The sequence below is a fragment of the Triturus cristatus genome, chromosome 2_1, assembly GCF_964204655.1.
Source record: "Triturus cristatus chromosome 2_1, aTriCri1.1, whole genome shotgun sequence".
Taxonomy (NCBI): domain Eukaryota; kingdom Metazoa; phylum Chordata; class Amphibia; order Caudata; family Salamandridae; genus Triturus; species Triturus cristatus.
The window spans coordinates 175,181,015-175,194,651 of NC_140581.1; the positions used below are offsets into that span (position 1 = coordinate 175,181,015).

At 43.9% G+C, this 13,637-nt stretch overlaps 1 protein-coding gene and 1 long non-coding RNA gene across 2 annotated transcripts in view; one reads left to right on the forward strand and one right to left on the reverse strand.

Annotated features, from left to right (window-relative positions):
- The window catches only part of LOC146863912 (uncharacterized), a 347,433-nt gene that overhangs the window by 171,564 nt on the left and 162,232 nt on the right, over window positions 1–13,637 (forward strand). The gene's annotated exons all lie outside the window — the stretch shown is intronic.
- The window catches only part of LOXHD1 (lipoxygenase homology PLAT domains 1), a 1,221,805-nt gene that overhangs the window by 160,688 nt on the left and 1,047,480 nt on the right, over window positions 1–13,637 (reverse strand). The window lies entirely within an intron of this gene.

Genomic DNA, 13,637 nt, shown 5'->3' on the forward strand with positions numbered 1-13,637 from the left:
GCTTTGAGAGCAGCCGAGCTGTGATCGAGCAGTGCTTGTTTGTGCCCTACAGAATATCTGCGCATGTGGAGTCTGAGCACGCTGAACACCACCAGCTAAGACTTGAAGGCACTGTTTCTCCGAGCAAGCATCATTCTCCTATATGTCAGTGCAGATGACAGTGTGGGGCCTGCAACATATTGACCAATCACCATGCTGCCTTCAGTGAGCTGCAAGATGATTGGCCAATAAGTTGTAGTCTCTGCGCTGTCAGTTACACTGTAACTGTCACTGTGGGGCCTGTCTTAAAGCAGGAAGACGCAGCTAGTCCTGCTTTGGGGGTGTTGCTGGAGTATCGCTAGTCTTTGGACTCTCGCTGACACCACTAGGAGAGAAGTCAAAACAAAAGGTAACATTATTACAAAGGGGAGTGGGCTGTGACGTAGGAAGAATAGGCAGTACTAACCAAACAGTAACATTCCTTTGACTGGTTGATTGATTTTCCATATTTATAATGCGCTCACTAGAATTAAGTCGCTATGCAATTAGTAATTTTGAGGCCAAGGTTTCAGTCTATATTTGTGGTTGTGTGCACTTGTCTTTGTGGGTGCGGGCATTTTTGTGCGCCTGGTGGCCATCACTGGAGTCAAAACACATCGGGTAGTTATCACCCTTGGTATCTGGTCTGGACCTCCAGCCCCCCCAAAAAACAGCTCCTCTGTTTTGAGGTGATTCTCCATTCCATTTTGTGGGCCAGATGGGTGTTATGGTGGCCATCACATTTGCTCACCTTTATTGGCTTAAAGTGGGCCTTCTAGGGATGACATTGGACATGGTATTGATTGCCCCTCAGAGTAGCATGTTGCGGCATACTAGGCATTATTGTACGGTGGTTTGAGGAGGTCAGACGTGGTTGATTTGCCTGCTCTATAAAAGTTTAGTCTACTATTTAAGGCATGCCATTTTAAAAGTTCACCAGCAGCCAATAACGTTTTTTTGGATCAGACTTGTTTATTACAGCACGAATACAATGTGATATTTCATTAGTGTCCTTTCAGAACTGCCTGTAAAATGTATTACTTTTGACCCAATATGTTTGGAAATTTGTACATTGAAATTTTACGCTATAATATATTTATTTATAGAGAGTGACGTACGTCGAAGCTTATTTGCGCTAGACGCATTGAGGAAATATGAATTTTTATGGTCAATTGTGTCCCCTATCTTAGACCCCAACGGCTCCATGTACATGCTACAAGTACATGTATGTTCCCTCCACTTCAAGCTATGAAGACGCAAATACATATGCGTCCAACGTTAACATGTCCTCTTTCAGATCCACCATGAATGGGTCAAATATTCCGTTCCTAAGTATGCCTTGCCACCGACTTTATATGATGCACTTTTCACGTTTTCCAGCTCTGGCAAGGTAGGCCCTGAATTCTGCCATCGAGCCTTTTCCTGCTTTCTGCCTCTGAAAGCTCCAGCCTGGACCTGCATCTGTATCCATGACCTTTGTCTTACTTCCTGCGCGGCTAACGGTGCCTGACTCGGCCTGTTGCCTGCCAAGACTGTATTCAGCCTTCAAGTTATCTGCTCCGCTCCTCATCTAATACATTCCTGTCTAGTAGTTTAGGTAAACATCCTTCCAGCTACAGAGCAAAGGGCCCGGCCTTACTGTCTCCGAGCAAGTAATTCATGACTTTCGTTACCATGGTAGGCCCATGCCCCCTCGCATTTCATGTAGACACTTAGACGCTTGTACACGCACTAGCAGTCAGTATAGAATAGACTCTGTCCGAGAGACCTTCCCTTCCAGATAATATAGTTCCTTAAACACAAGATATTAGATACGATTTGGGATTAGGTTGTTCTGACATCCCAGACTTCTGTCTCCTCATGTAGGGCTAAATGTCAAGTCCCCTTCACCCTCTAGTTACACGTCAATCACACGTCATGCGGCTGCGCGCGCATCTCTGCCATGTATTTCTGCTGACATTGCAGGATTCTCTTATGGATCCACCCACTTGTGTCATCATCATAATGACGTTTCTGGTACATGCCCTCATGCACGCCTATTGTAACGCCTTCTTATTACGTATGTGTATTCTTATCTTACCTATCAGCTGTTACGCCTCCTGCATCTGTCTTTACTGTAATGCATTTACTATAAATATAATAACCTGTCAATAATGTATTGCCGATCCCTTCCTGAACCTTCGTGGTGACGGAACCCGATTGCCTGGTTCGAACCATAATTCCTTTGTAAGGAATAAATTCCCTCTTATAACCTCAAATACCACGGATTCTGCCTCTTATTTTTACTGAGTTATTCTTATTGAATTTTACCGCATAAATTAAGTCTAGGTAATTTAAATTTACCACATAATTGGCGCCCATGTGGGGCACCTCTCACACCCCACGCGCCGGAGGTGCGTTGCAGACCCGGTCTCCTGCCACAGCCGGACGGACAACTACGCGTACCCGCAGGATTTCCTGTATCTCCCTCAGGCCAACGGGGGCGACTGAGGCTGCGATCAACACCCAGACGAGGCGGTGAGGAGTGCGGAGAATCCCGACCAGAGCCTAGCTGGGAGAGCAAGATCCGAGGTATACAGAGGCCCACCAGATTCCGAAGTTCCGAAGTATCTATGTCACGAGTCGAGTCGAGTCCAGTCCGATCCAGTCCAGTCCAGTTTCCGAGGCCTTCCGTTCCGTGCTTCCCGGTGAGTACCGTTGCTGGGGACGCATCTAGACGTGCACATTGGTTTGTGCCGGTCAAGACGGGTTTGGGTACACAGATCCGGTCTGCACTGTTTTAGCAGTGTATCTGTGCTGTTTACCAGTATATCTAGTATTATGCAGTTAACTAGTTTTATTCTAATTATTATTGTTCGTTCTAAAATGTTTTGATATGTTTTAAATGTCGTGGTATGAGTGATTGTTCGATCTTCATTACTGTGTTTATTGTATTAATTGTGTTCAAGTCCGAGTAAGAATCAAGTAGCAAGGTTCAAGATGCCATTATTCTCGAAATTAAGACAGATAAAAACTAGAAAAGGGATACTCGAGGAAGCTGTTCCCATTCCACCTAGGGACACTCCAGGGTACTTTATGTACCATAAACATGGCCTAGATGCCGTATTATATCTTGATTTATGGGTGGACTACACCAAGGATTTAGCAGAGAGTCAGAGATGGCCCGCTGCTGGGACATGGGATGCAGATTGCATCATGAGAGTAGAAGAAGTATTATGGAAAAAGAAAGCCAGACAGTCACAGAAAGATGCCATTGAATTATGGCGTAAAGAATCGCATAGACGCGCAGAGAAAGCGTTCAGAAAAGAAGAGAAAAGTAGAGAGAATTCAGACAAAGCCCGAGAAAACATATTAATTGACGAAGGTATCCGAGTAAAAACAGAACAAGTAGACAGACAACGAAACACTCTTATGAATGGTATGTATCCTCTTCTGGCCGAGGGTTTGCCTAAGGCCACCCTGGAGGTACCAAAGGATCTGCCACCTCCATTACTCCCGATTAAAGTACATCCCAAGACCGCAAAGGACATTTTCCTTTCTTCCTATTTAGATGATGCCGCCCCCGAATATGTTAATGTTGCGCAGCAACGCGCAGCAACGCGCATCACCTGTTGACGACGCTCAACACCAAGATCATCTGCCCCCACCTCCGCAGCAACAAACTCCTCCTCACGTTCTAAACGTTCCACCTGTTTCTACAGTCCTTCCTGCATCTACACTCTCTACCCTACATCCAACAAATCCTTTTGGACTTGGCACCTCAGGAGGTGCGACAGGAGGTGCGACAGGAGGTTTTTCCACGCCACCGCCAGCACCTAGATTGACTTATAGGGATTTAGCACACCAACGTACACCCCAAACAGCTAATCATAATATATTTAATGAGCCTCTTACAGATTGTAGATATGATCCAGTGCCCGGTAAACATGACAGAATGTTGCTATCATCAGTACGTTTACGACGAGTTTCGACCTATCTAATGACGCTACCAGGAATGATTGGTCATCTAGACAAAATATATCACTTTATCCAAACAGGGGAAGGTCCTGAAAGTATTGGCGAGGCCATGGAATACCAGAAAGTGGACATGCAAAAATTATTGTTACGCTTCTTCATAAACTACTTGATCAGAAACAGAGATAGGCCTGAGGTAGATCCGGAGGAAATGCAAGTACTTACCAGATGGGGTCAGAATATAGCAGACGGAAAACATGATAAACAAAAGAGTATAGAAGTTATGCACCGAAAGATCAGAAAAGAAGTAGAACGAATACATGAAAGAAGATTAGAGGCAGATAAAACTGAATCAGAGGGAGAGGAGGAGGAACAGTCAGAAATGAGCACAGGACAATTAGAACTACCAGCTAGAGAAGCGATAGCTTATGTAGGACAAGGAAGATCTTTTAATAATGCAATACGTCCGAAACGTCCAGAAAGTAACAGAATTTTTCAAGCAGCTATCTCAAATCCAAGGACCCCTGAACACTTATTCCAGGCTACTGATAAATTACTTCGAGAACGAAGGGGGTACCATGTGCTCGATTCTATGGATGAACAGGAATTAGCCAGGTCAGCAGTACAATGGGCTGACAGTTCTGAAAAATACAGTGATGATGCGCTAGCACACACATTCCTGAATCTCACACCAGACGAACAGCGTTTAGCTGGTATATACATGATACAACACCTCCTTATATTGTATAAAAACGAATACTCCGATCCTGGTCCCCTACCTGATATACTGATAGAACTACTCACGAATAAATGGAGAGGTATGGGTACCGATCTAATTAAAGAAATTCTAGAACATCGGCACAGATACAGTGCCTTCCTATGTCCAGAGCATGATTCAGCTCCCTCCATGGAAAGAAAAATGTATTACATAGACAGACAGAATCCCTTATGCGAAGTGCACCCAGTTAAAAATGTGGATGATTCTTTTTCGCGCGTGTTTGTGTACACGCCCATAACTAAAATAGAACTATTGGAAATGAAAAAATTAGTGCCCAGCCATGACAAAGATCCAGCAGGTTTTCACCGTGAACTAAAGGACATGTTACTCATGGGTGATTATACCTATCCTGACATTATGAAAATATTAAAAGTATTATTGCCTGCCGGTATTTACGAGAAACTCAAAGAAAAGGAATGGGAGGTGGGAGACCAAAAGATTGATTGGACCGCATTAGAGAACGAAGAAAAAGCCCGAACAGCAGGCCGAGGGCTTGGGGACAAAATTAAAGCATTACCAGGATTATTAGTACAAGTATTGCCACGTTTATTAACTACGAAAAAGGAAGACTGGGGTGCAATCTCAGCCTGTAAACAGAAACCCGATGAAGACACTAGTGATTTCTATTCCCGATTTGAAAAATGTTTTGGTATTAATAGCGGCCTAAAAGCAAATAGCGAGTCATATCCACATCTTTTTGTAACAAAACTAGTCGAGAATTCCCTGCCCCAGGTTAAAAACAGAGTATTGAAAGTTGAGAGCACTTGGCAAGCTAACACTCCTTCACAAATGTTACAAATGTTACAGTATCACCAGAATAGAATTAGAGAAGAACAAGAACACGAACAAAGACGTATGAAAGACACGAAAATGAAAATGCTTGTTGCTCAGTCAGTTCCAGCTGACGGTCATAAAAAGGGTGCGACACAGTCCAGTAATTCAGCGGTTCCTGTAAAAGGGACATGCAACTATTGTAAACAGCCAGGTCATTATATAAACGATTGTGCAGTTCTGAAACATAATATCTCTACGGGTAAAACCAAGGAGAGACCACGTCCGCCTAGACAGGATCAGATCCAACAACAAGCACCTCAGAATGTACAGCCTATGCAAGCTACACAACAGACCGTAGCGGTACCGCAGTCACAGCCTATTGCCGCAACACAAAACACGACACAACAGATGTACCAGTATGCACAAAATGACTATCCAGATTATCAGCGATACACATGAAATAGCCTAGAGAAGGAAGTTGGCTTACCCCTTATTGAGGTTCCCGTAGATCAAGAGGGTCCTTATGTACAGAGTCAAGTATTAGGGAAGGACAGAAAGTTTTTAATTGATACAGGGGCAAGCAGAACTACTATAAATCATGACGAAGTCCCAGGGGCACCCCTCTCAGGCTCACAGAATATTTCCCTTGGTTTTTCAGGAAAGCCTACTGTTAATGAAGTATCGCAACCTCTTCCTCTTACAGTTGGTCCATTGACACGGACTACAGATTTATTGCTTACTAAATCATGTCCAGAAAACTTGTTAGGTATAAAGACGTTGAAAGCTCTAGGAGCTATAATATGTTGTTCTCCGGACGGAGTACGACTATTTTTGCGTGACTTTAAAGGTCACTACGTGTCAAGAGACATGGATCACCGGTTACAGAATCTACCTGCACATTTATGGGCACAAGGCCCCACTGATGTAGGTTGTATGCACATTACACCATATCGAGTCACACTCAAAGCAGGAGTGGTATTACCACGAATGCGACAATACAAGTTACCTCCAGATGCTGTAGTGGCTTTACTGTAAATCATTGATGAGCTCATTGCACAAGGAGTGGTTGTGGAAACCGACTCCAATGTATGTAATTCTCCGATCATTCCGATTCTTAAACAAACTGATCCAAAAGCACCCCCAGTATATCGATTAGTTATTGATCTGCGCGAATTAAATAAATGCATTGTACCACAATATCCCGTGGTCCCAGATATCTCTTCATTACTGACAGCTATTGATTCAGAAGCAACGTTCTTCACTGTAATTGACCTCAAGAACGCCTTCTTTAGCGTCCCAATCGATCCGGAAAGCCAATATTTGTTCGGATTTAGTTTAAATGGACGAAGCTTTAAATTTACACGCGCACCTCAAGGATTCACAGAAAGCCCCAGCATCTACAGCCAAGCACTGAAAAGACAACTTGACAGTATCCACATGCCTGTTAACACTGCACTGCTTCAGTATGTCGATGATCTGTTGATCACCGCCCGAAGCGAACCCGAATGTGAAAAAGCATCACTGACGGTTTTACATTTTCTGGCCGACAAGGGGCACAAGGTGTCCCCTTCGAAGCTACAATTCTGTGCCCAGCAAGTTGTGTACCTTGGGCACTTGCTGTCCAAGGGGGGGAGACAGCTCACTCCTGACCGCATCCAGTTAATTGTAAACATGCCACCACCCAAGACACAAAAGGAGGTACGGGCCTTCATAGGCCTCACTTCGTACTGTAGGCAGTGGATTCCCCAATACGCATTTCTAGCAAAACCACTCATTCAGTTGACAACCCAGGAGGCAGCGACTTCGACTGTCCTCCCGTGGACTCAGGCACATACACAAGCTTTTGAAGACTTAAAGAAAGCCTTATGCCAAGCACCTGTTTTAGCGACACCATGTTACAGTAAGCCTTTTACACTCTTTGTTACAGAACGTGAAGGTACTGCCTTGTCAGTACTCACTCAGGAACAAGCAGGATCACACAAGCCATGTGCTTACTTTTCTAGCACATTAGATCCCGTAGCTCAGGCTCTTCCTGCGTGCCTGAAATCAGTCGCAGCGACAGCTTTAGCGATCAGACAAAGCGATTCCATAGTATTAGGACATCAATTGACAGTACAAGTACCACACGCAGTAGAGGTTCTCTTGAACCGGACACAAACACAACACTTGACTATAGCACGACTGACGGGTTATGAACTAACATTGTTCCAGCCACACATAGAAATCAGATGTTGTAGTACATTAAATCCTGCCACACTTTTGCCATTAAGTGGAACAGACCCATTAGCACATGATTGTATTGAAGTTATTACTATTACGACGAAACCCAGACAAGACTTGACAGATATTCCATTATCAGATCCAGACCTGACATTTTATGTAGATGGTTCATGTATGAGAACAAGTACAGGAGAGTTAGTGGCCGCTTATGCAGTCACAACAGACACTGAAGTCATTGAAACGAATCGTATTAACACTTTGTCAGCTCAAGCAGCAGAGCTCATCGCTCTGACACAAGCCTGTATTCAAGCCAAAAATAAAAAAGTTAACATATATACAGATTCACGTTATGCATTCGGAGTTGTCCATGACTTCGGAGTCCTTTGGCGAGAGAGAGGTTATTTAACTTCTCATGGTGCCAACATTCAACACGGTCCCCTCATTCAAGCTCTATTAGATGCAATACATCTACCTACTGCGATATCTATCATGAAGTGTAAGGCCCATACAAAAGTCACCGATATTATTTCCCAGGGTAACGATCTAGCAGACCGAACAGCTAAACAGACAGCTCAGAATCGGACTCATGCAACTAACTTGACAAAGACAATAGTTCCGACACCGACACATTACATGACAGTTAAGGATCCCGCCCTTGATGTAATTGACATACAGACACATGCTACATCAGAGGAAATTAAGAAATGGACTGAATTAGGAGGGATCCAAACGGATCAGGGATGGATGACGAAGGGAAAATCTATATGGTTTCTCCCCGACTCCATGGTTCAAGTTATCATTAACACAATACATAGTCCAGCGCACCTGGGAGAAAAAGCTATGCTAGATAGTATTCAACACATTTGGTTCAACAAACACTTACGAGCAGCAGCCAAACAGAAAGTGCGTACTTGCATGATTTGTTGTCAGTTCAACCCCGGTAAAAGCATACCTGTAGAGCAGGGTGGATTTCAACCTCCCGATCACCCTTTTGAAGTCCTCCAGATGGATTATATCCAGATGGAACGTTGTCGAGGATTCAAATATGTCCTCGTAGTTGTATGTGCTCTTTCCCGTTGGACAGAGGCATATCCCGTCTCAGATTACACTGCCCCGACTACTGCCAAACAGTTAGTTCGTGAATTCTTCCCACGGTATGGTTTGCCCCGTATCGTGTACTCAGATAACGGCCAGCCGTTCTCATCCGAGCTAATGAAACACATTTCACTCTTGTTAGGCTATCAATGGAAATTCCACTGTGTCCGACATCCCGAGGCAGCAGGTCTCGTGGAACGTCATAATCAGACTTTGAAAATTCGACTTTCTAAAATCTGTAGAGAGAAAGGTGTCGACTGGATAGTAGCCTTACCAGTTGCACTCTTTTACATGAGAATGGTAGCACACTCTCGAACAGGGCTATCCCCGTACGAGGTGGTCTTCGGTAGGCCACCAAATATGTGGGGGACGCCTATACCCCGTAAAATTACTGATGTTGATTGTAATATGCTGACAGATTACCTTGCTTCCTTGATGTCTGCACTACAATCTTGCCGTTCACAGGTAGCTGCAGCCTTTCCCGACAACACCGAGGTGAAGCCCCATGAAGTGGTTCCTGGAGACCTTGTCTTCATAAGAAATTTCGACAGGAGGAGCCCGTTGGAGCCTCGCTGGCAAACACCAAGATTGGTACTTCTGACCACGAGGACAGCAGTGAAGGTCGAGGGTCGCAAGGGTTGGCTACACTCGAGCCATATCAAGAAATTTCATGGACTACCTTCTGATTTGAACTCTCAGCCCTGCCCCCTTCCACTGACTGATTCAAAACTCCCCCTGGTTGAGAAAACAGAATCTCAAGACTATAAACTGAAACTAAGGTCTAGCAAGTCAGACAATTTGATTGTTTAAGTCCTCTCCAAGGTGAATCGGTTGAATTAGTCTCTAACATGTATCCTCTAGACCGAATTAGAGAGAGAAATAGACAGAAACAGCTCAAGAAACATGCATACTGTAAATCTCTTCGTAGTCACTGTGTAGTGACATTATTAATTATGTTTTTTCGAAATGTATTGATTATTGTTGCAAGTATACTGTTGCACATGTACTATCCTATTTCCAAGCGTGCTTACAATGTTACTGCCGAACATTCTTTTAGCGAATTACCTTCACATGAGTTGTCCTATAGACTTGCGCTGCGCAACAACACATTCATTAGTATGTTACATCATTCCCATCAGACCAGCAATGCTACAAATTGTTGGATATGTGGCCGACTCCCTCCCTATCAGAAATACAAGGGAGTTCTGCCTCTCTTTCCGTACCCGTTCACACACAATGGCTCCTGTGGAGCATGGTTTAGTTTGATTAATTCTTTAGATTCAAATACTGTAGTTTACCAGAGCAACTGGGTATGGGGAAACCTGAACTTAGTTTTGCTTAAAGCCTGTTACCCTAACAAGGAGGGACTTCCCAAAAGAACAGGAACTGACCTAGAAAATGAAGTATATGGATTAGGTAATTTTACACTTAACCTCATGATTCTGAATGTTGAATCCGAAGCTGCACCAGTTTTGCCCGCTATGTCAGTATTTCCAGTTAAAGGTGAATTATGTGTAAGAAAGAATGGTTCAGTACACATGGGTCATAGTAAATGTACCACTGTGATCGAATTCAGTGATCAAGGCAAGTCTACATTTAGAGCTTCCCGTCATTCCTACTTCATATGTGGTCATACCGCATATATACGCTTACCTCTAGATTGGGATGGTACCTGTTACATTGCATTCCTTCTGCCACCTGTTTTCCTAGCCCCTCCTGACTACCACAGAAATACCCATTTAGTACACAATAGATCCCAGAGAGATCTCCCGATTGTCGACTACACTGAAACAGCATGGGAGCAATACACAGATTTCAATAAAGGTTTCTTTCCCTACATAGGTGTTGTCACTAATAGTAAACTGATACGTAGATTAACAAGAACCCTTGAAGCAGTAGTGAATGAAACTACTTCCGCCCTAGGCAACTTAACGGAGGAGCAGTCTGCGATGCGGATTGTTGTTCTTCAAAATCGTCTTGTCCTTGACGTCATCCTAGCCGATAGGGGCGGAGCCTGTAGGGTCATCGGATCGAGTTGCTGTGTTTTCATTCCAGAAAACGCGCCATCAGTATATAAAGCCATAACTCGTCTTCATAAGATTGTAAGCCAGATACACCAGAATCCAGGCACCTGGACTTGGTCCGTTTGGCTTTGGAGCGTGTTGTCAGCCTGGGGATGGAGAGTCTTATCCTTCCTAGGTATTGGCCTTCTCATAATATTCAGTTGTTGCCTGTGTCTACAATGTGGGCCAGCGATTTGTGGTCTGTGTGCCACATCGTGTATTCCACGTTCAAGTTCTCATTCAAAATCCCGGAAGAAGAAAGAAGAGCAAATGATGTTACATGAACAGATTGATGGATTCCTGAGGATCGATATTTCATGAAGGGTCCGTAGGGGACAAGGAGGGAATGAGGAAATATGAATTTTTATGGTCAATTGTGTCCCCTATCTTAGACCCCAACGGCTCCATGTACATGCTACAAGTACATGTATGTTCCCTCCACTTCAAGCTATGAAGACGCAAATACATATGCGTCCAACGTTAACATGTCCTCTTTCAGATCCACCATGAATGGGTCAAATATTCCCTTCCTAAGTATGCCTTGCCACCGACTTTATATGATGCACTTTTCACGTTTTTCAGCTCTGGCAAGGTAGGCCCTGAATTCTGCCATCGAGCCTTTTCCTGCTTTCTGCCTCTGAAAGCTCCAGCCTGGACCTGCATCTGTATCCATGACCTTTGTCTTACTTCCTGCGCGGCTAACGGTGCCTGACTCGGCCTGTTGCCTGCCAAGACTGTATTCAGCCTTCAAGTTATCTGCTCCGCTCCTCATCTAATACATTCCTGTCTAGTAGTTTAGGTAAACATCCTTCCAGCTACAGAGCAAAGGGCCCGGCCTTACTGTCTCCGAGCAAGTAATTCATGACTTTCGTTACCATGGTAGGCCCATGCCCCCTCGCATTTCATGTAGACACTTAGACGCTTGTACACGCACTAGCAGTCAGTATAGAATAGACTCTGTCCGAGAGACCTTCCCTTCCAGATAATATAGTTCCTTAAACACAAGATATTAGATACGATTTGGGATTAGGTTGTTCTGACATCCCAGACTTCTGTCTCCTCATGTAGGGCTAAATGTCAAGTCCCCTTCACCCTCTAGTTACACGTCAATCACACGTCATGCGGCTGCGCGCGCATCTCTGCCATGTATTTCTGCTGACATTGCAGGATTCTCTTATGGATCCACCCACTTGTGTCATCATCATAATGACGTTTCTGGTACATGCCCTCATGCACGCCTATTGTAACGCCTTCTTATTACGTATGTGTATTCTTATCTTACCTATCAGCTGTTACGCCTCCTGCATCTGTCTTTACTGTAATGCATTTACTATAAATATAATAACCTGTCAATAATGTATTGCCGATCCCTTCCTGAACCTTCGTGGTGACGGAACCCGATTGCCTGGTTCGAACCATAATTCCTTTGTAAGGAATAAATTCCCTCTTATAACCTCAAATACCACGGATTCTGCCTCTTATTTTTACTGAGTTATTCTTATTGAATTTTACCGCATAAATTAAGTCTAGGTAATTTAAATTTACCACAGCATAATTAGAGGTAACTACAGATGGCCTGAGGTAATTATTGAATTAAAAGCCAAGTTTTTGATAGATGAGTGAATGAAACAATATTCTGTTCAAAGTGAAGAGCTATAAGAAGGCTATTCTACTGTCTAGAGGCTGGAATAGTAAAAGCGCGAATTCCGAAGGAAATAGTACTTGTTTTAGGGACAACTAGTACAAAACAACTAGCAAATCTCAGGTTACGAAATTGAGGATTTAAAGTGATTATTTTGGCTAGGAAAGCAGGGGTATTGGAAAAAACACAGCCTTATGTAGAATCGTCATGGATTTAAAGATGACCATGGATTTGACAGGAGGCCAGGGCAAAGATGTCAACAGTAGAGTAATATAGGCACATTTAGCAGCACTGAACACCAGGCAGGCTTCTGAGTTCTGGACAAGCTGGCGCAGATGAAGTTTCAGGGGATGCTAGAGAGATGCCACTGGCATAGTCCAACCTCAATTGATCCAGAGCATTTAGTACCAGAATGTGGCGGCTAGGTGGTACGTGTGGCAAAACAATGTTTCTGAGCTGAAGAGCTAGGCAAGTCTCACGATTTGCGGTTCTAGAGAAAGTGAATTAAACTATAAACTAAGCTGCAACTATTTTGACAAGATTAGGACAGGGACCAATAGTGTTAGGCCTAGCAGTCAGCTACCATTGGTAGGGGAAGGAGGGACGAATAAATCTCCTATTTGGCTGGATTCAGCCACAAGAAGTTGACTGACATCTGCCTATGGAATGCGGACAGAACCCTAGTCACAACAGCGCAATTATGTCCAGATGAATATTGTACTCTAACGCAAGGTAGGAAAATCCGCTGGTTGTGTTGTGCATAAAAACAGAACCTATCATCCAGCTGGGGCAAGAGGGATGTAAGGGGATGTAGGCACATATTGAACAAAAAAGGGGACAGGGCATACCCACGGGAACGCTGAATGGGTGAGGTTTTAAACTCGAATGGAAAGGTGGCAACACCGCCTGTTAATTTCTGTAGGAAAATACTTAATCCATTGAAGAACAGTGTCTCTATATCCGTTTCTTCCAGGATGGTATATTGTACATAGTTTAGTATGTTATGGTCAATGGTATCAAATGCTGCTGAAAGGTCTAATGGAGTCAGCTTTCCAACACTGTGTAGTCTATGAGCTTTCGTAGATCACCTACA